We start from the raw sequence: 23026 nt of genomic DNA on the forward strand, positions 1-23026 counted from the left end.
CAGGTCTATAACAGGACTATTCCAGGTCTAAATCAGGTCTATAACAGGACTATTCCAGGACTAAATCAGGTCTATAACAGGACTATTCCAGGTCTAAATCAGGTCTATAACAGGACTATTCCTGGACTAAATCAGGTCTATAACAGGACTAAATCAGGTCTATAACAGGACTATTCCAGGTCTAAATCAGGTCTATAACAGGACTATTCCAGGTCTAAATCAGGTCTATAACAGGACTATTCCAGGTCTAAATCAGGTCTATAACAGGACTATTCCAGGACTAAATCAGGTCTTTAACAGGACTATTCCAGGTCTAAATCAGGTCTATAACAGGACTATTCCTGGACTAAATCAGCTCTATAACAGGACTATTCCAGGTCTAAATCAGGTCTATAACAGGACTATTCTAGGACTAAATCAGGTCTATAACAGGACTATTCCAGGTCTAAATCAGTTCTATAACAGGACTATTCCAGGTTTATAACAGGACTATTCCAGGACTAAATCAGGGTTGTAATAGGACTATTCCAGGTCTAAACCAGGTCTATAACAGGACTATTCCAGGACTAAATCAGGTCTATAACAGGACTATTCCAGGTCTAAATCAGGTCTATAACAGGATTATTCCAGGACTAAATCAGGTCTATAACAGGACTATTCCAGGTCTAAATCAGGTCTATAACAGGACTATTCCAGGTCTAAATCAGGTCTATAACAGGACTATTCCAGGTCTAAATCAGGTCTATAACAGGACTATTCCAGGTCTAAATCAGGTCTATAACAGGACTATTCTAGGACTAAATCAGGTCTATAACAGGACTATTCCAGGTCTAAATCAGGTCTATAACAGGACTATTCTAGGTCTATAACAGGACTATTCCAGGACTAAATCAGGGTTGTGATAGGACTATTCCAGGTCAAAATCAGGTCTATAACAGGACTATTCCAGGACTAAATCAGGTCTATAACAGGACTATTCCAGGTCTAAATCAGGTCTATAACAGGACTATTCCAGGACTAAATCAGGTCTATAACAGGACTATTCCAGGACTAAATCAGGTCTATAACAGGACTATTCCAGGTCTAAATCAGGTCTATAACAGGACTATTCCTGGACTAAATCAGGTCTATAACAGGACTAAATCAGGTCTATAACAGGACTATTCCAGGTCTAAATCAGGTCTATAACAGGACTATTCCAGGTCTAAATCAGGTCTATAACAGGACTATTCCAGGACTAAATCAGGTCTATTACAGAACTATTCCAGGACTAAATCAGGTCTATAACAGGACTATTCCTGGACTAAATCAGGTCTATAACAGGACTATTCCAGGTCTAAATCAGGTCTATAACAGGACTATTCCTGGACTAAATCAGGTCTATAACAGGACTATTCCAGGTCTAAATCAGGTCTATAACAGGACTATTCCAGGACTAAATCAGGTCTATAACAGGACTATTCCAGGACTAAATCAGGTCTATAACAGGACTATTCCAGGACTAAATCAGGTCTATAACAGGACTATTCCAGGACTAAATCAGGTCTATAACAGGACTATTCCAGGACTAAATCAAGTCTATAACAGGACTATTCCAGGACTAAATCAGGTCTATAACAGGACTATTCCAGGACTAAATCAGGTATATAACAGGACTATTCCAGGACTAAATCAGGTCTATAACAGGACTATTCCTGGACTAAATCAGGTCTATAACAGGACTATTCCAGGTCTAAATCAGGTCTATAACAGGACTATTCCAGGACTAAATCAGGTCTATAACAGGACTATTCCTGGACTAAATCAGCTCTATAACAGGACTATTCCAGGTCTAAATCAGGTCTATAACAGGACTATTCTAGGACTAAATCAGGTCTATAATAGGACTATTCCAGGTCTAAATCAGGTCTATAACAGGACTATTCCAGGTCTATAACAGGACTATTCCAGGACTAAATCAGGGTTGTGATAGGACTATTCCAGGTCAAAATCAGGTCTATAACAGGACTATTCCAGGACTAAATCAGGTCTATAACAGGACTATTCCAGGTCTAAATCAGGTCTATAACAGGACTATTCCAGGACTAAATCAGGTCTATAACAGGACTATTCCAGGACTAAATCAGGTCTATAACAGGACTATTCCAGGACTAAATCAGGTCTATAACAGGACTATTCCAGGACTAAATCAAGTCTATAACAGGACTATTCCAGGACTAAATCAGGTCTATAACAGGACTATTCCAGGACTAAATCAGGTATATAACAGGACTATTCCAGGACTAAATCAGGTCTATAACAGGACTATTCCTGGACTAAATCAGGTCTATAACAGGACTATTCCAGGTCTAAATCAGGTCTATAACAGGACTATTCCAGGACTAAATCAGGTCTATAACAGGACTATTCCTGGACTAAATCAGCTCTATAACAGGACTATTCCAGGTCTAAATCAGGTCTATAACAGGACTATTCTAGGACTAAATCAGGTCTATAACAGGACTATTCCAGGTCTTAATCAGGTCTATAACAGGATTATTCCAGGTCTATAACAGGACTATTCCAGGACTAAATCAGGGTTGTGATAGGACTATTCCAGGTCAAAATCAGGTCTATAACAGGACTATTCCAGGACTAGATCAGGTCTATAACAGGACTATTCCAGGTCTAAATCAGGTCTATAACAGGACTATTCCAGGACTAAATCAGGGATATAACAGGACTATTCCAGGTCTAAATCAGGTCTATAACAGGACTATTCCTGGACTAAATCAGGTCTATAACAGGACTAAATCAGGTCTATAACAGGACTATTCCAGGTCTAAATCAGGTCTATAACAGGACTATTCCAGGTCTAAATCAGGTCTATAACAGGACTATTCCAGGACTAAATCAGGTCTTTAACAGGACTATTCCAGGTCTAAATCAGGTCTATAACAGGACTATTCCTGGACTAAATCAGCTCTATAACAGGACTATTCCAGGTCTAAATCAGGTCTATAACAGGACTATTCTAGGACTAAATCAGGTCTATAACAGGACTATTCCAGGTCTAAATCAGTTCTATAACAGGACTATTCCAGGTTTATAACAGGACTATTCCAGGACTAAATCAGGGTTGTAATAGGACTATTCCAGGTCTAAACCAGGTCTATAACAGGACTATTCCAGGACTAAATCAGGTCTATAACAGGACTATTCCAGGTCTAAATCAGGTCTATAACAGGATTATTCCAGGACTAAATCAGGTCTATAACAGGACTATTCCAGGTCTAAATCAGGTCTATAACAGGACTATTCCAGGTCTAAATCAGGTCTATAACAGGACTATTCCAGGTCTAAATCAGGTCTATAACAGGACTATTCCAGGTCTAAATCAGGTCTATAACAGGACTATTCTAGGACTAAATCAGGTCTATAACAGGACTATTCCAGGTCTAAATCAGGTCTATAACAGGACTATTCTAGGTCTATAACAGGACTATTCCAGGACTAAATCAGGGTTGTGATAGGACTATTCCAGGTCAAAATCAGGTCTATAACAGGACTATTCCAGGACTAAATCAGGTCTATAACAGGACTATTCCAGGTCTAAATCAGGTCTATAACAGGACTATTCCAGGACTAAATCAGGTCTATAACAGGACTATTCCAGGACTAAATCAGGTCTATAACAGGACTATTCCAGGTCTAAATCAGGTCTATAACAGGACTATTCCTGGACTAAATCAGGTCTATAACAGGACTAAATCAGGTCTATAACAGGACTATTCCAGGTCTAAATCAGGTCTATAACAGGACTATTCCAGGTCTAAATCAGGTCTATAACAGGACTATTCCAGGTCTAAATCAGGTCTATAACAGGACTATTCCAGGACTAAATCAGGTCTTTAACAGGACTATTCCAGGTCTAAATCAGGTCTATAACAGGACTATTCCTGGACTAAATCAGCTCTATAACAGGACTATTCCAGGTCTAAATCAGGTCTATAACAGGACTATTCTAGGACTAAATCAGGTCTATAACAGGACTATTCCAGGTCTAAATCAGTTCTATAACAGGACTATTCCAGGTTTATAACAGGACTATTCCAGGACTAAATCAGGGTTGTAATAGGACTATTCCAGGTCTAAATCAGGTCTATAACAGGACTATTCCAGGACTAAATCAGGTCTATAACAGGACTATTCCAGGTCTAAATCAGGTCTATAACAGGATTATTCCAGGACTAAATCAGGTCTATAACAGGACTATTCCAGGTCTAAATCAGGTCTATAACAGGACTATTCCAGGTCTAAATCAGGTCTATAACAGGACTATTCCAGGTCTAAATCAGGTCTATAACAGGACTATTCCAGGTCTAAATCAGGTCTATAACAGGACTATTCCAGGTCTAAATCAGGTCTATAACAGGACTATTCCAGGTCTAAATCAGGTCTATAACAGGACTATTCCAGGTCTAAATCAGGTCTATAACAGGACTATTCCAGGACTAAATCAGGTCTATAACAGGACTATTCCAGGTCTAAATCAGGTCTATAACAGGACTATTCCAGGTCTAAATCAGGTCTATAACAGGACTATTCCAGGTCTAAATCAGGTCTATAACAGGACTATTCCTGGACTAAATCAGGTCTATAACAGGACTATTCCAGGTCTAAATCAGGTCTATAACAGGACTATTCCAGGTCTAAATCAGGTCTATAACAGGACTATTCCAGGTCTAAATCAGGTCTATAACAGGACTATTCCTGGACTAAATCAGGTCTATAACAGGACTATTCCAGGTCTAAATCAGGTCTATAACAGGACTATTCCAGGTCTAAATCAGGTCTATAACAGGACTATTCCAGGTCTAAATCAGGTCTATAACAGGACTATTCCAGGTCTAAATCAGGTCTATAACAGGACTATTCCAGGTCTAAATCAGGTCTATAACAGGACTATTCCAGGACTAAATCAGGTCTATAACAGGACTATTCCATGTCTAAATCAGGTCTATAACAGGACTATTCCAGACCTAAATCAGGTCTATAATAGGACTATTCCAGGTCTAAATCAGGTCTATAACAGGACTATTCCAGGACTAAATCAGGTCTATAACAGGACTATTCCAGGACTAAATCAGGTCTATAACAGGACTATTCCAGGACTAAATCAGGTCTATAACAGGACTATTCCAGGACTAAATCAGGTCTATAACAGGACTATTCCTGGACTAAATCAGGTCTATAACAGGACTATTCCTGGACTAAATCAGGTCTATAACAGGACTATTCCTGGACTAAATCAGGTCTATAACAGGACTATTCCAGGTCTAAAACAGGTCTATAACAGGACTATTCCAGGACTAAATCGGGTCTATAACAGGACTATTCTAGGACTAAATCAGGTCTATAACAGGACTATTCCAGGACTAAATCAGGTCTATAACAGGACTATTCCATGTCCATAACAGGACTATTCCAGGTCTAAATCAGGTCTATAACAGGACTATTCCAGGACTAAATCAGGTCTATAACAGGACTATTCCAGGACTAAATCAGGTCTATAACAGGACTATTCCAGGACTAAATCAGGTCTATAACAGGACTATTCCAGGTCTAAATCAGGTCTATAACAGGACTATTCCAGTACTAAATCAGGTCTATAACAGGACTATTCCAGGTCTAAATCAGGTCTATAACAGGACTATTCCAGGTCTAAATCAGGTCTATAACAGGGACTATTCAAGGACTAAATCAGGTCTATAACAGGACTAATTCCAGGACTAAATCAGATCTATAACAGGACTATTCCAGGACTAAATCAGGTCTATAACAGGACTATTCCAGGACTAAATCAGGTCTATAACAGGACTATTCCAGGACTAAATCAGGTCTATAACAGGGACTATTCCTGGACTAAATCAGGTCTATAACAGGACTATTCCAGGACTAAATCAGGTCTATAACAGGACTATTCCAGGACTAAATCAGGTCTATAACAGGACTATTCCAGGACTAAATCAGGTCTATAACAGGACTATTCTAGGACTAAATCAGGTCTATAACAGGACTATTCCTGAACTAAATCAGGTCTATAACAGGACTAATTCCAGGTCTTAATCAGGCCTATAACAGGACTATTCCAGGACTAAATCAGGTCTATAACAGGACTATTCCTGGACTAAATCAGCTCTATAACAGGACTATTCCAGGTCTAAATCAGGTCTATAACAGGACTATTCTAGGACTAAATCAGGTCTATAACAGGACTATTCCAGGTCTAAATCAGGTCTATAACAGGACTATTCCAGGTCTATAACAGGACTATTCCAGGACTAAATCAGGGTTGTAATAGGACTATTCCAGGTCTAAATCAGGTCTATAACAGGACTATTCCAGACTAAATCAGGTCTATAACAGGACTATTCCAGGTCTAAATCCGGTCTAATAACAGGACTTTTCCAGGACTAAATCAGGTCTATAACAGGACTATTCCAGGTCTAAATCAGGTCTATAACAGGACTATTCCTGGACTAAATCAGGTCTATAACAGGACTAAATCAGGTCTATAACAGGACTATTCCAGGTCTAAATCAGGTCTATAACAGGACTATTCCAGGTCTAAATCAGGTCTATAACAGGACTATTCCAGGACTAAATCAGGTCTATAACAGGACTATTCCAGGACTAAATCAGCTCTATAACAGGACTATTCCAGGTCTAAATCAGGTCTATAACAGGACTATTCTAGGACTAAATCAGGTCTATAACAGGACTATTCCAGGTCTAAATCAGGTCTATAACAGGACTATTCCAGGTCTATAACAGGACTATTCCAGGACTAAATCAGGGTTGTAATAGGACTATTCCAGGACTAAATCAGGTCTATAACAGGACTATTCCAGGTCTAAATCAGTCTGTAACAGGACTATTCCAGGACTAAATCAGGTCTATAACAGGACTATTCCAGGTCTAAATCAGGTCTATAACAGGACTATTCCAGGACTAAATCAGGTCTATAACAGGACTATTCCTGGACTGAATCAGCTCTATAACAGGACTATTCCAGGTCTAAATCAGGTCTATAACAGGACTATTCTAGGACTAAATCAGGTCTATAACAGGACTATTCCAGGTCTAAATCAGGTCTATAACAGGACTATTCCAGGTCTATAACAGGACTATTCCAGGACTAAATCAGGGTTGTAATAGGACTATTCCAGGTCTAAATCAGGTCTATAACAGGACTATTCCAGGACTAAATCAGGTCTATGACAGGACTATTCCAGGTCTAAATCAGGTCTATAACAGGACTTTTCCAGGACTAAATCAGGTCTATAACAGGACTATTCCAGGTCTAAATCAGGTCTATAACAGGACTATTCCTGGACTAAATCAGGTCTATAACAGGACTAAATCAGGTCTATAACAGGACTATTCCAGGTCTAAATCAGGTCTATAACAGGACTATTCCAGGTCTAAATCAGGTCTATAACAGGACTATTCCAGGACTAAATCAGGTCTATAACAGGACTATTCCAGGACTAAATTAAGTCTATAACAGGACTATTCCAGGTCTAAATCAGGTCTATAACAGGACTATTCCAGGTCTAAATCAGGTCTATAACAGGACTATTCCAGGTCTATAACAGGACTATTCCAGGACTAAATCAGGGTTGTTATAGGACTATTCCAGGTCTAAATCAGGTCCATAACAGGATTATTCAAGGACTAAATCAGGTCTATAACAGGACTATTCCAGGTCTAAATCAGGTCTATAACAGGACTATTCCAGGACTAAATCAGGTCTATAACAGGACTATTCCAGGTCTAAATCAGGTCTATAACAGGATTATTCCAGGACTAAATCAGGTCTATAACAGGACTATTCCAGGTCTAAATCAGGTCTATAACAGGACTATTCCAGGACTAAATCAGGTCTATAACAGGACTATTCCAGGACTAAATTAGGTCTATAACAGGACTATTCCAGGTCTAAATCAGGTCTATAACAGGACTATTCCAGGACTAAATCAGGTCTATAACAGGACTATTCCAGGTCTAAATCAGGTCTATAACAGGACTATTCCAGGACTAAATCAGGTCTATAACAGGACTATTCCAGGTCTAAATCAGGTCTATAACAGGACTATTCCTGGACTAAATCAGGTCTATAACAGGACTAAATCAGGTCTATAACAGGACTATTCCAGGTCTAAATCAGGTCTATAACAGGACTATTCCAGGTCTAAATCAGGTCTATAACAGGACTATTCCAGGTCTAAATCAGGTCTATAACAGGACTATTCCAGGACTAAATCAGGTCTTTAACAGGACTATTCCAGGTCTAAATCAGGTCTATAACAGGACTATTCCTGGACTAAATCAGCTCTATAACAGGACTATTCCAGGTCTAAATCAGGTCTATAACAGGACTATTCTAGGACTAAATCAGGTCTATAACAGGACTATTCCAGGTCTAAATCAGTTCTATAACAGGACTATTCCAGGTTTATAACAGGACTATTCCAGGACTAAATCAGGGTTGTAATAGGACTATTCCAGGTCTAAATCAGGTCTATAACAGGACTATTCCAGGACTAAATCAGGTCTATAACAGGACTATTCCAGGTCTAAATCAGGTCTATAACAGGATTATTCCAGGACTAAATCAGGTCTATAACAGGACTATTCCAGGTCTAAATCAGGTCTATAACAGGACTATTCCAGGTCTAAATCAGGTCTATAACAGGACTATTCCAGGTCTAAATCAGGTCTATAACAGGACTATTCCAGGTCTAAATCAGGTCTATAACAGGACTATTCCAGGTCTAAATCAGGTCTATAACAGGACTATTCCAGGTCTAAATCAGGTCTATAACAGGACTATTCCAGGTCTAAATCAGGTCTATAACAGGACTATTCCAGGACTAAATCAGGTCTATAACAGGACTATTCCAGGTCTAAATCAGGTCTATAACAGGATTATTCCAGGACTAAATCAGGTCTATAACAGGACTATTCCAGGTCTAAATCAGGTCTATAACAGGACTATTCCAGGACTAAATCAGGTCTATAACAGGACTATTCCAGGACTAAATTAGGTCTATAACAGGACTATTCCAGGTCTAAATCAGGTCTATAACAGGACTATTCCAGGACTAAATCAGGTCTATAACAGGACTATTCCAGGTCTAAATCAGGTCTATAACAGGACTATTCCAGGACTAAATCAGGTCTATAACAGGACTATTCCAGGTCTAAATCAGGTCTATAACAGGACTATTCCTGGACTAAATCAGGTCTATAACAGGACTAAATCAGGTCTATAACAGGACTATTCCAGGTCTAAATCAGGTCTATAACAGGACTATTCCAGGTCTAAATCAGGTCTATAACAGGACTATTCCAGGTCTAAATCAGGTCTATAACAGGACTATTCCAGGACTAAATCAGGTCTTTAACAGGACTATTCCAGGTCTAAATCAGGTCTATAACAGGACTATTCCTGGACTAAATCAGCTCTATAACAGGACTATTCCAGGTCTAAATCAGGTCTATAACAGGACTATTCTAGGACTAAATCAGGTCTATAACAGGACTATTCCAGGTCTAAATCAGTTCTATAACAGGACTATTCCAGGTTTATAACAGGACTATTCCAGGACTAAATCAGGTCTATAACAGGACTATTCCAGGTCTAAATCAGGTCTATAACAGGATTATTCCAGGACTAAATCAGGTCTATAACAGGACTATTCCAGGTCTAAATCAGGTCTATAACAGGACTATTCCTGGACTAAATCAGGTCTATAACAGGACTATTCCTGGACTAAATCAGGTCTATAACAGGACTATTCCTGGACTAAATCAGGTCTATAACAGGACTATTCCAGGTCTAAAACAGGTCTATGACAGGACTATTCCAGGACTAAATCGGGTCTATAACAGGACTATTCTAGGACTAAATCAGGTCTATAACAGGACTATTCCAGGACTAAATCAGGTCTATAACAGGACTATTCCAGGTCCATAACAGGACTATTCCAGGTCTAAATCAGGTCTATAACAGGACTATTCCAGGACAAAATCAGGTCTATAACAGGACTATTCCAGGACTAAATCAGGTCTATAACAGGACTATTCCAGGACTAAATCAGGTCTATAACAGGACTATTCCAGGTCTAAATCAGGTCTATAACAGGACTATTCCAGTACTAAATCAGGTCTATAACAGGACTATTCCAGGTCTAAATCAGGTCTATAACAGGACTATTCCAGGTCTAAATCAGGTCTATAACAGGACTATTCAAGGACTAAATCAGGTCTATAACAGGACTATTCCAGGACTAAATCAGATCTATAACAGGACTATTCCAGGACTAAATCAGGTCTATAACAGGACTATTCCAGGACTAAATCAGGTCTATAACAGGACTATTCCAGGACTAAATCAGGTCTATAACAGGACTATTCCTGGACTAAATCAGGTCTATAACAGGACTATTCCAGGACTAAATCAGGTCTATAACAGGACTATTCCAGGACTAAATCAGGTCTATAACAGGACTATTCCAGGACTAAATCAGGTCTATAACAGGACTATTCTAGGACTAAATCAGGTCTATAACAGGACTATTCCTGAACTAAATCAGGTCTATAACAGGACTATTCCAGGTCTTAATCAGGCCTATAACAGGACTATTCCAGGACTAAATCAGGTCTATAACAGGACTATTCCTGGACTAAATCAGCTCTATAACAGGACTATTCCAGGTCTAAATCAGGTCTATAACAGGACTATTCTAGGACTAAATCAGGTCTATAACAGGACTATTCCAGGTCTAAATCAGGTCTATAACAGGAATATTCCAGGTCTATAACAGGACTATTCCAGGACTAAATCAGGGTTGTAATAGGACTATTCCAGGTCTAAATCAGGTCTATAACAGGACTATTCCAGGACTAAATCAGGTCTATAACAGGACTATTCCAGGTCTAAATCAGGTCTATAACAGGACTTTTCCAGGACTAAATCAGGTCTATAACAGGACTATTCCAGGTCTAAATCAGGTCTATAACAGGACTATTCCTGGACTAAATCAGGTCTATAACAGGACTAAATCAGGTCTATAACAGGACTATTCCAGGTCTAAATCAGGTCTATAACAGGACTATTCCAGGTCTAAATCAGGTCTATAACAGGACTATTCCAGGACTAAATCAGGTCTATAACAGGACTATTCCAGGACTAAATCAGCTCTATAACAGGACTATTCCAGGTCTAAATCAGGTCTGTAACAGGACTATTCTAGGACTAAATCAGGTCTGTAACAGGACTATTCCAGGACTAAATCAGGTCTATAACAGGACTATTCCAGGTCTAAATCAGGTCTATAACAGGACTATTCCAGGTCTATAACAGGACTATTCCAGGACTAAATCAGGGTTGTAATAGGACTATTCCAGGACTAAATCAGGTCTATAACAGGACTATTCCAGGTCTAAATCTGTCTATAACAGGACTATTCCAGGACTAAATCAGGTCTATAACAGGACTATTCCAGGTCTAAATCAGGTCTATAACAGGACTATTCCAGGACTAAATCAGGTCTATGACAGGACTATTCCTGGACTGAATCAGGTCTATAACAGGACTATTCCAGGTCTAAATCAGGTCTATAACAGGACTATTCAAGGACTAAATCAGGTCTATAACAGGACTATTCCAGGTCTAAATCAGGTCTATAACAGGACTATTCCAGGTCTATAACAGGACTATTCCAGGACTAAATCAGGGTTGTAATAGGACTATTCCAGGTCTAAATCAGGTCTATAACAGGACTATTCCAGGACTAAATCAGGTCTATGACAGGACTATTCCAGGTCTAAATCAGGTCTATAACAGGACTTTTCCAGGACTAAATCAGGTCTATAACAGGACTATTCCAGGTCTAAATCAGGTCTATAACAGGACTATTCCTGGACTAAATCAGGTCTAGAACAGGACTAAATCAGGTCTATAACAGGACTATTCCAGGTCTAAATCAGGTCTATAACAGGACTATTCCAGGTCTAAATCAGGTCTATAACAGGACTATTCCAGGACTAAATCAGGTCTATAACAGGACTATTCCAGGACTAAATTATGTCTATAACAGGACTATTCCAGGTCTAAATCAGGTCTATAACAGGACTATTCCAGGTCTAAATCAGGTCTATAACAGGACTATTCCAGGTCTATAACAGGACTATTCCAGGACTAAATCAGGGTTGTTATAGGACTATTCCAGGTCTAAATCAGGTCCATAACAGGATTATTCAAGGACTAAATCAGGTCTATAACAGGACTATTCCAGGTCTAAATCAGGTCTATAACAGGACTATTCCAGGACTAAATCAGGTCTATAACAGGACTATTCCAGGTCTAAATCAGGTCTATAACAGGACTATTCCAGGACTAAATCAGGTCTATAACAGGACTATTCCAGGACTAAATTAGGTTTATAACAGGACTATTCCAGGTCTAAATCAGGTCTATAAAAGGACTATTCCAGGACTAAATCAGGTCTATAACAGGACTATTCCAGGTCTAAATCAGGTCTATAACAGGACTATTCCAGGACTAAATCAGGTCTATAACAGGACTATTCCAGGTCTAAATCAGGTCTATAACAGGACTATTCCTGGACTAAATCAGGTCTATAACAGGACTAAATCAGGTCTATAACAGGACTATTCCAGGTCTAAATCAGGTCTATAACAGGACTATTCCAGGTCTAAATCAGGTCTATAACAGGACTATTCGAGGACTAAATCAGGTCTATTACAGAACTATTCCAGGACTAAATCAGGTCTATAACAGGACTATTCCTGGACTAAATCAGGTCTATAACAGGACTATTCCAGGTCTAAATCAGGTCTATAACAGGACTATTCCTGGACTAAATCAGGTCTATAACAGGACTATTCCAGGTCTAAATCAGGTCTATAACAGGACTATTCCAGGACTAAATCAGGTCTATAACAGGACTATTCCAGGACTAAATCAGGTCTATAACAGGACTATTCCAGGACTAAATCAGGTCTATAACAGGACTATTCCAGGACTAAATCAGGTCTATAAAAGGACTATTCCAGGACTAAATCAAGTCTATAACAGGACTATTCCAGGACTAAATCAGGTCTATAACAGGACTATTCTAGGACTAAATCAGGTCTATAACAGGACTATTCCAGGTCTAAATCAGGTCTATAACAGGACTATTCCAGGTCTATAACAGGACTATTCCAGGACTAAATCAGGGTTGTGATAGGACTATTCCAGGTCAAAATCAGGTCTATAACAGGACTATTCCAGGACTAAATCAGGTCTATAACAGGACTATTCCAGGTCTAAATCAGGTCTATAACAGGACTATTCCAGGACTAAATCAGGTCTATAACAGGACTATTACAGGTCTAAATCAGGTCTATAACAGGACTATTCCTGGACTAAATCAGGTCTATAACAGGACTAAATCAGGTCTATAACAGGACTATTCCAGGTCTAAATCAGGTCTATAACAGGACTATTCCAGGTCTAAATCAGGTCTATAACAGGACTATTCCAGGTCTAAATCAGGTCTATAACAGGACTATTCCAGGACTAAATCAGGTCTTTAACAGGACTATTCCAGGTCTAAATCAGGTCTATAACAGGACTATTCCTGGACTAAATCAGCTCTATAACAGGACTATTCCAGGTCTAAATCAGGTCTATAACAGGACTATTCCAGGTCTAAATCAGTTCTATAACAGGACTATTCCAGGTTTATAACAGGACTATTCCAGGACTAAATCAGGGTTGTAATAGGACTATTCCAGGTCTAAATCAGGTCTATAACAGGACTATTCCAGGACTAAATCAGGTCTATAACAGGACTATTCCAGGTCTAAATCAGGTCTATAACAGGATTATTCCAGGACTAAATCAGGTCTATAACAGGACTATTCCAGGTCTAAATCAGCTCTAAAACAGGACTATTCCAGGACTAAATCAGGTCTATAACAGGACTATTCCAGGACTAAATCAGGTCTATAACAGGACTATTCCTGGACTAAATCAGGTCTATAACAGGACTATTCCTGGACTAAATCAGGTCTATAACAGGACTATTCCTGGACTAAATCAGGTCTATAACAGGACTATTCCAGGTCTAAATCAGGTCTATAACAGGACTATTCCAGGACTAAATCAGGTCTATAACAGGACTATTCTAGGACTAAATCAGGTCTATAACAGGATTATTCCAGGTCCATAACAGGAATATTCCAGGTCTAAATCAGGTCTATAACAGGACTATTCCAGGACTAAATCAGGTCTATAACAGGACTATTCTAGGACTAAATCAGGTCTATAACAGGACTATTCCAGGTCTAAATCAGGTCTATAACAGGACTTTTCCAGGTCTATAACAGGACTATTCCAGGTCTAAATCAGGTCTATAACAGGACTATTCCAGGTCTATAACAGGACTATTCCACGACTAAATCAGGTCTATAACAGGACTATTCCAGGTCTAAATCAGGTCTATAACAGGACTATTCCTGGACTAAATCAGGTCTATAACAGGACTAAATCAGGTCTATAACAGGACTATTCCAGGTCTAAATCAGGTCTATAACAGGACTATTCCAGGTCTAAATCAGGTCTATAACAGGACTATTCCAGGTCTAAATCAGGTCTATAACAGGACTATTCCAGGACTAAATCAGGTCTTTAACAGGACTATTCCAGGTCTAAATCAGGTCTATAACAGGACTATTCCTGGACTAAATCAGCTCTATAACAGGACTATTCCAGGTCTAAATCAGGTCTATAACAGGACTATTCCAGGTCTAAATCAGTTCTATAACAGGACTATTCCAGGTTTATAACAGGACTGTTCCAGGACTAAATCAGGGTTGTAATAGGACTATTCCAGGTCTAAATCAGGTCTATAACAGGACTATTCCAGGACTAAATCAGGTCTATAACAGGACTATTCCAGGTCTAAATCAGGTCTATAACAGGATTATTCCAGGACTAAATCAGGTCTATAACAGGACTATTCAAGGTCTAAATCAGCTCTAAAACAGGACTATTCCAGGACTAAATCAGGTCTATAACAGGACTATTCCAGGACTAAATCAGGTCTATAACAGGACTATTCCTGGACTAAATCAGGTCTATAACAGGACTATTCCTGGACTAAATCAGGTCTATAACAGGACTATTCCTGGACTAAATCAGGTCTATAACAGGACTATTCCAGGTCTAAATCAGGTCTATAACAGGACTATTCCAGGACTAAATCAGGTCTATAACAGGACTATTCTAGGACTAAATCAGGTCTATAACAGGATTATTCCAGGTCCATAACAGGAATATTCCAGGTCTAAATCAGGTCTATAACAGGACTATTCCAGGACTAAATCAGGTCTATAACAGGACTATTCTAGGACTAAATCAGGTCTATAACAGGACTATTCCTGAACTAAATCAGGTCTATAACAGGACTATTCCAGGTCTAAATCAGGTCTATAACAGGACTATTCCAGGACTAAATCAGGTCTATAACAGGACTATTCCTGGACTAAATCAGCTCTATAACAGGACTATTCCAGGTCTAAATCAGGTCTATAACAGGACTATTCTAGGACTAAATCAGGTCTATAACAGGACTATTCCAGGTCTAAATCAGGTCTATAACAGGACTATTCCAGGTCTATAACAGGACTATTCCAGGACTAAATCAGGGTTGTAATAGGACTATTCCAGGTCTAAATCAGGTCTATAACAGGACTATTCCAGGACTAAATCAGGTCTATGACAGGACTATTCCAGGTCTAAATCAGGTCTATAACAGGACTTTTCCAGGACTAAATCAGGTCTATAACAGGACTATTCCAGGTCTAAATCAGGTCTATAACAGGACTATTCCTGGACTAAATCAGGTCTATAACAGGACTAAATCAGGTCTATAACAGGACTATTCCAGGTCTAAATCAGGTCTATAACAGGACTATTCCAGGTCTAAATCAGGTCTATAACAGGACTATTCCAGGACTAAATCTGGTCTATAACAGGACTATTCCAGGACTAAATTAGGTCTATAACAGGACTATTCCAGGTCTAAATCAGGTCTATAACAGGACTATTCCAGGTCTAAATCAGGTCTATAACAGGACTATTCCAGGTCTATAACAGGACTATTCCAGGACTAAATCAGGGTTGTTATAGGACTATTCCAGGTCTAAATCAGGTCCATAACAGGATTATTCAAGGACTAAATCAGGTCTATAACAGGACTATTCCAGGTCTAAATCAGGTCTATAACAGGACTATTCCAGGACTAAATCAGGTCTATAACAGGACTATTCCAGGTCTAAATCAGGTCTATAACAGGACTATTCCAGGACTAAATCAGGTCTATAACAGGACTATTCCAGGACTAAATTAGGTCTATAACAGGACTATTCCAGGTCTAAATCAGGTCTATAACAGGACTATTCCAGGACTAAATCAGGTCTATAACAGGACTATTCCAGGTCTAAATCAGGTCTATAACAGGACTATTCCAGGACTAAATCAGGTCTATAACAGGACTATTCCAGGTCTAAATCAGGTCTATAACAGGACTATTCCTGGACTAAATCAGGTCTATAACAGGACTAAATCAGGTCTATAACAGGACTATTCCAGGTCTAAATCAGGTCTATAACAGGACTATTCCAGGTCTAAATCAGGTCTATAACAGGACTATTCCAGGACTAAATCAGGTCTATTACAGAACTATTCCAGGACTAAATCAGGTCTATAACAGGACTATTCCTGGACTAAATCAGGTCTATAACAGGACTATTCCAGGTCTAAATCAGGTCTATAACAGGACTATTCCTGGACTAAATCAGGTCTATAACAGGACTATTCCAGGTCTAAATCAGGTCTATAACAGGACTATTCCAGGACTAAATCAGGTCTATAACAGGACTATTCCAGGACTAAATCAGGTCTATAACAGGACTATTCCAGGACTAAATCAGGTCTATAACAGGACTATTCCAGGACTAAATCAGGTCTATAACAGGACTATTCCAGGACTAAATCAAGTCTATAACAGGACTATTCCAGGACTAAATCAGGTCTATAACAGGACTATTCTAGGACTAAATCAGGTCTATAACAGGACTATTCTAGGACTAAATCAGGTCTATAACAGGACTATTCCAGGTCTAAATCAGGTCTATAACAGGACTATTCCAGGTCTATAACAGGACTATTCCAGGACTAAATCAGGGTTGTGATAGGACTATTCCAGGTCAAAATCAGGTCTATAACAGGACTATTCCAGGACTAAATCAGGTCTATAACAGGACTATTCCAGGTCTAAATCAGGTCTATAACAGGACTATTCCAGGACTAAATCAGGTCTATAACAGGACTATTCCAGGTCTAAATCAGGTCTATAACAGGACTATTCCTGGACTAAATCAGGTCTATAACAGGACTAAATCAGGTCTATAACAGGACTATTCCAGGTCTAAATCAGGTCTATAACAGGACTATTCCAGGTCTAAATCAGGTCTATAACAGGACTATTCCAGGTCTAAATCAGGTCTATAACAGGACTATTCCAGGACTAAATCAGGTCTTTAACAGGACTATTCCAGGTCTAAATCAGGTCTATAACAGGACTATTCCTGGACTAAATCAGCTCTATAACAGGACTATTCCAGGTCTAAATCAGGTCTATAACAGGACTATTCCAGGTCTAAATCAGTTCTATAACAGGACTATTCCAGGTTTATAACAGGACTATTCCAGGACTAAATCAGGGTTGTAATAGGACTATTCCAGGTCTAAATCAGGTCTATAACAGGACTATTCCAGGACTAAATCAGGTCTATAACAGGACTATTCCAGGACTAAATCAGGTCTATAACAGGACTATTCCAGGACTAAATCAGGTCTATAACAGGACTATTCCAGGACTAAATCAGGTCTATAACAGGACTATTCCAGGTCTAAATCAGGTCTATAACAGGACTATTCTAGGACTAAATCAGGTCTATAACAGGACTATTCCAGGTCTAAATCAGGTCTATAACAGGACTATTCCAGGTCTAAATCAGGTCTATAACAGGACTATTCCAGGTCTATAACAGGACTATTCCAGGACTAAATCAGGTCTATAACAGGACTATTCCAGGACTAAATCAGGAATATAACAGGACTATTCCTGGACTAAATCAGGTCTATAACAGGACTATTCCAGGACTAAATCAGGTCTATAACAGGACTATTCCTGGACTAAATCAGGTCTATAACAGGACTATTCCAGGTCTAAATCAGGTCTATAACAGGACTATTCCAGGACTAAATCAGGTCTATAACAGGACTATTCCAGGACTAAATCAGGAATATAACAGGACTATTCCTGGACTAAATCAGGTCTATAACAGGACTATTCCAGGACTAAATCAGGTCTATAACAGGACTATTCCTGGACTAAATCAGGTCTATAACAGGACTATTCCTAGACTAAATCAGGTCTATAACAGGACTATTCCTGGACTAAATCAGGTCTATAACAGGACTATTCCAGGTCTAAATCAGGTCTATAACAGGACTATTCCAGGACTAAATCAGGTCTATAACAGGACTATTCTAGGACTAAATCAGGTCTATAACAGGATTATTCCAGGTCCATAACAGGAATATTCCAGGTCTAAATCAGGTCTATAACAGGACTATTCCAGGACTAAATCAGGTCTATAACAGGACTATTCTAGGACTAAATCAGGTCTATAACAGGACTATTCCTGAACTAAATCAGGTCTATAACAGGACTATTCCAGGTCTAAATCAGGTCTATAACAGGACTATTCCAGGACTAAATCAGGTCTATAACAGGACTATTCTAGGACTAAATCAGGTCTATAACAGGACTATTCCAGGTCTAAATCAGGTCTATAACAGGACTATTCCAGGTCTATAACAGGACTATTCCAGGTCTAAATCAGGTCTATAACAGGACTATTCCAGGTCTATAACAGGACTATTCCACGACTAAATCAGGTCTATAACAGGACTATTCCAGGTCTAAATCAGGTCTATAACAGGACTATTCCTGGACTAAATCAGGTCTATAACAGGACTAAATCAGGTCTATAACAGGACTATTCCAGGTCTAAATCAGGTCTATAACAGGACTATTCCAGGTCTAAATCAGGTCTATAACAGGACTATTCCAGGTCTAAATCAGGTCTATAACAGGACTATTCCAGGACTAAATCAGGTCTTTAACAGGACTATTCCAGGTCTAAATCAGGTCTATAACAGGACTATTCCTGGACTAAATCAGCTCTATAACAGGACTATTCCAGGTCTAAATCAGGTCTATAACAGGACTATTCCAGGTCTAAATCAGTTCTATAACAGGACTATTCCAGGTTTATAACAGGACTGTTCCAGGACTAAATCAGGGTTGTAATAGGACTATTCCAGGTCTAAATCAGGTCTATAACAGGACTATTCCAGGACTAAATCAGGTCTATAACAGGACTATTCCAGGTCTAAATCAGGTCTATAACAGGATTATTCCAGGACTAAATCAGGTCTATAACAGGACTATTCCAGGTCTAAATCAGCTCTAAAACAGGACTATTCCAGGACTAAATCAGGTCTATAACAGGACTATTCCAGGACTAAATCAGGTCTATAACAGGACTATTCCTGGACTAAATCAGGTCTATAACAGGACTATTCCTGGACTAAATCAGGTCTATAACAGGACTATTCCTGGACTAAATCAGGTCTATAACAGGACTATTCCAGGTCTAAATCAGGTCTATAACAGGACTATTCCAGGACTAAATCAGGTCTATAACAGGACTATTCTAGGACTAAATCAGGTCCATAACAGGATTATTCCAGGTCCATAACAGGAATATTCCAGGTCTAAATCAGGTCTATAACAGGACTTTTCCAGGACTAAATCAGGTCTATAACAGGACTATTCTAGGACTAAATCAGGTCTATAACAGGACTATTCCTGAACTAAATCAGGTCTATAACAGGACTATTCCAGGTCTAAATCAGGTCTATAACAGGACTATTCCAGGACTAAATCAGGTCTATAACAGGACTATTCCTGGACTAAATTAGCTCTATAACAGGACTATTCCAGGTCTAAATCAGGTCTATAACAGGACTATTCTAGGACTAAATCAGGTCTATAACAGGACTATTCCAGGTCTAAATCAGGTCTATAACAGGACTATTCCAGGTCTATAACAGGACTATTCCAGGACTAAATCAGGGTTGTAATAGGACTATTCCAGGTCTAAATCAGGTCTATAACAGGACTATTCCAGGACTAAATCAGGTCTATGACAGGACTATTCCAGGTCTAAATCAGGTCTATAACAGGACTTTTCCAGGACTAAATCAGGTCTATAACAGGACTATTCCAGGTCTAAATCAGGTCTATAACAGGACTATTCCTGGACTAAATCAGGTCTATAACAGGACTAAATCAGGTCTATAACAGGACTATTCCAGGTCTAAATCAGGTCTATAACAGGACTATTCCAGGTCTAAATCAGGTCTATAACAGGACTATTCCAGGACTAAATCTGGTCTATAACAGGACTATTCCAGGACTAAATTAGGTCTATAACAGGACTATTCCAGGTCTAAATCAGGTCTATAACAGGACTATTCCAGGTCTAAATCAGGTCTATAACAGGACTATTCCAGGTCTATAACAGGACTATTCCAGGACTAAATCAGGGTTGTTATAGGACTATTCCAGGTCTAAATCAGGTCCATAACAGGATTATTCAAGGACTAAATCAGGTCTATAACAGGACTATTCCAGGTCTAAATCAGGTCTATAACAGGACTATTCCAGGACTAAATCAGGTCTATAACAGGACTATTCCAGGTCTAAATCAGGTCTATAACAGGACTATTCCAGGACTAAATCAGGTCTATAACAGGACTATTCCAGGACTAAATTAGGTCTATAACAGGACTATTCCAGGTCTAAATCAGGTCTATAACAGGACTATTCCAGGACTAAATCAGGTCTATAACAGGACTATTCCAGGTCTAAATCAGGTCTATAACAGGACTATTCCAGGACTAAATCAGGTCTATAACAGGACTATTCCAGGTCTAAATCAGGTCTATAACAGGACTATTCCTGGACTAAATCAGGTCTATAACAGGACTAAATCAGGTCTATAACAGGACTATCCCAGGTCTAAATCAGGTCTATAACAGGACTATTCCAGGTCTAAATCAGGTCTATAACAGGACTATTCCAGGACTAAATCAGGTCTATTACAGAACTATTCCAGGACTAAATCAGGTCTATAACAGGACTATTCCTGGACTAAATCAGGTCTATAACAGGACTATTCCAGGTCTAAATCAGGTCTATAACAGGACTATTCCTGGACTAAATCAGGTCTATAACAGGACTATTCCAGGTCTAAATCAGGTCTATAACAGGACTATTCCAGGACTAAATCAGGTCTATAACAGGACTATTCCAGGACTAAATCAGGTCTATAACAGGACTATTCCAGGACTAAATCAGGTCTATAACAGGACTATTCCAGGACTAAATCAGGTCTATAACAGGACTATTCCAGGACTAAATCAAGTCTATAACAGGACTATTCCAGGACTAAATCAGGTCTATAACAGGACTATTCTAGGACTAAATCAGGTCTATAACAGGACTATTCTAGGACTAAATCAGGTCTATAACAGGACTATTCCAGGTCTAAATCAGGTCTATAACAGGACTATTCCAGGTCTATAACAGGACTATTCCAGGACTAAATCAGGGTTGTGATAGGACTATTCCAGGTCAAAATCAGGTCTATAACAGGACTATTCCAGGACTAAATCAGGTCTATAACAGGACTATTCCAGGTCTAAATCAGGTCTATAACAGGACTATTCCAGGACTAAATCAGGTCTATAACAGGACTATTCCAGGTCTAAATCAGGTCTATAACAGGACTATTCCTGGACTAAATCAGGTCTATAACAGGACTAAATCAGGTCTATAACAGGACTATTCCAGGTCTAAATCAGGTCTATAACAGGACTATTCCAGGTCTAAATCAGGTCTATAACAGGACTATTCCAGGTCTAAATCAGGTCTATAACAGGACTATTCCAGGACTAAATCAGCTCTATAACAGGACTATTCCAGGTCTAAATCAGGTCTATAACAGGACTAAATCAGGTCTATAACAGGACTATTCCAGGTCTAAATCAGGTCTATAACAGGACTATTCCAGGTCTAAATCAGGTCTATAACAGGACTATTCCAGGTCTAAATCAGGTCTATAACAGGACTATTCCTGGACTAAATCAGCTCTATAACAGGACTATTCCAGGTCTAAATCAGGTCTATAACAGGACTATTCCAGGTCTAAATCAGTTCTATAACAGGACTATTCCAGGTTTATAACAGGACTATTCCAGGACTAAATCAGGGTTGTAATAGGACTATTCCAGGTCTAAATCAGGTCTATAACAGGACTATTCCAGGACTAAATCAGGTCTATAACAGGACTATTCCAGGACTAAATCAGGTCTATAACAGGACTATTCCAGGACTAAATCAGGTCTATAACAGGACTATTCCAGGACTAAATCAGGTCTATAACAGGACTATTCCAGGTCTAAATCAGGTCTATAACAGGACTATTCTAGGACTAAATCAGGTCTATAACAGGACTATTCCAGGTCTAAATCAGGTCTATAACAGGACTATTCCAGGTCTAAATCAGGTCTATAACAGGACTATTCCAGGTCTATAACAGGACTATTCCAGGACTAAATCAGGTCTATAACAGGACTATTCCAGGACTAAATCAGGAATATAACAGGACTATTCCTGGACTAAATCAGGTCTATAACAGGACTATTCCAGGACTAAATCAGGTCTATAACAGGACTATTCCTGGACTAAATCAGGTCTATAAC

This window comes from Eucyclogobius newberryi, unplaced genomic scaffold (genome assembly GCF_026437365.1).
Source record: "Eucyclogobius newberryi isolate DKJ021-1_F unplaced genomic scaffold, fEucNew1.0.hap1 SCAF_17, whole genome shotgun sequence".
Classification (NCBI taxonomy): Eukaryota; Metazoa; Chordata; class Actinopteri; order Gobiiformes; family Gobiidae; genus Eucyclogobius; species Eucyclogobius newberryi.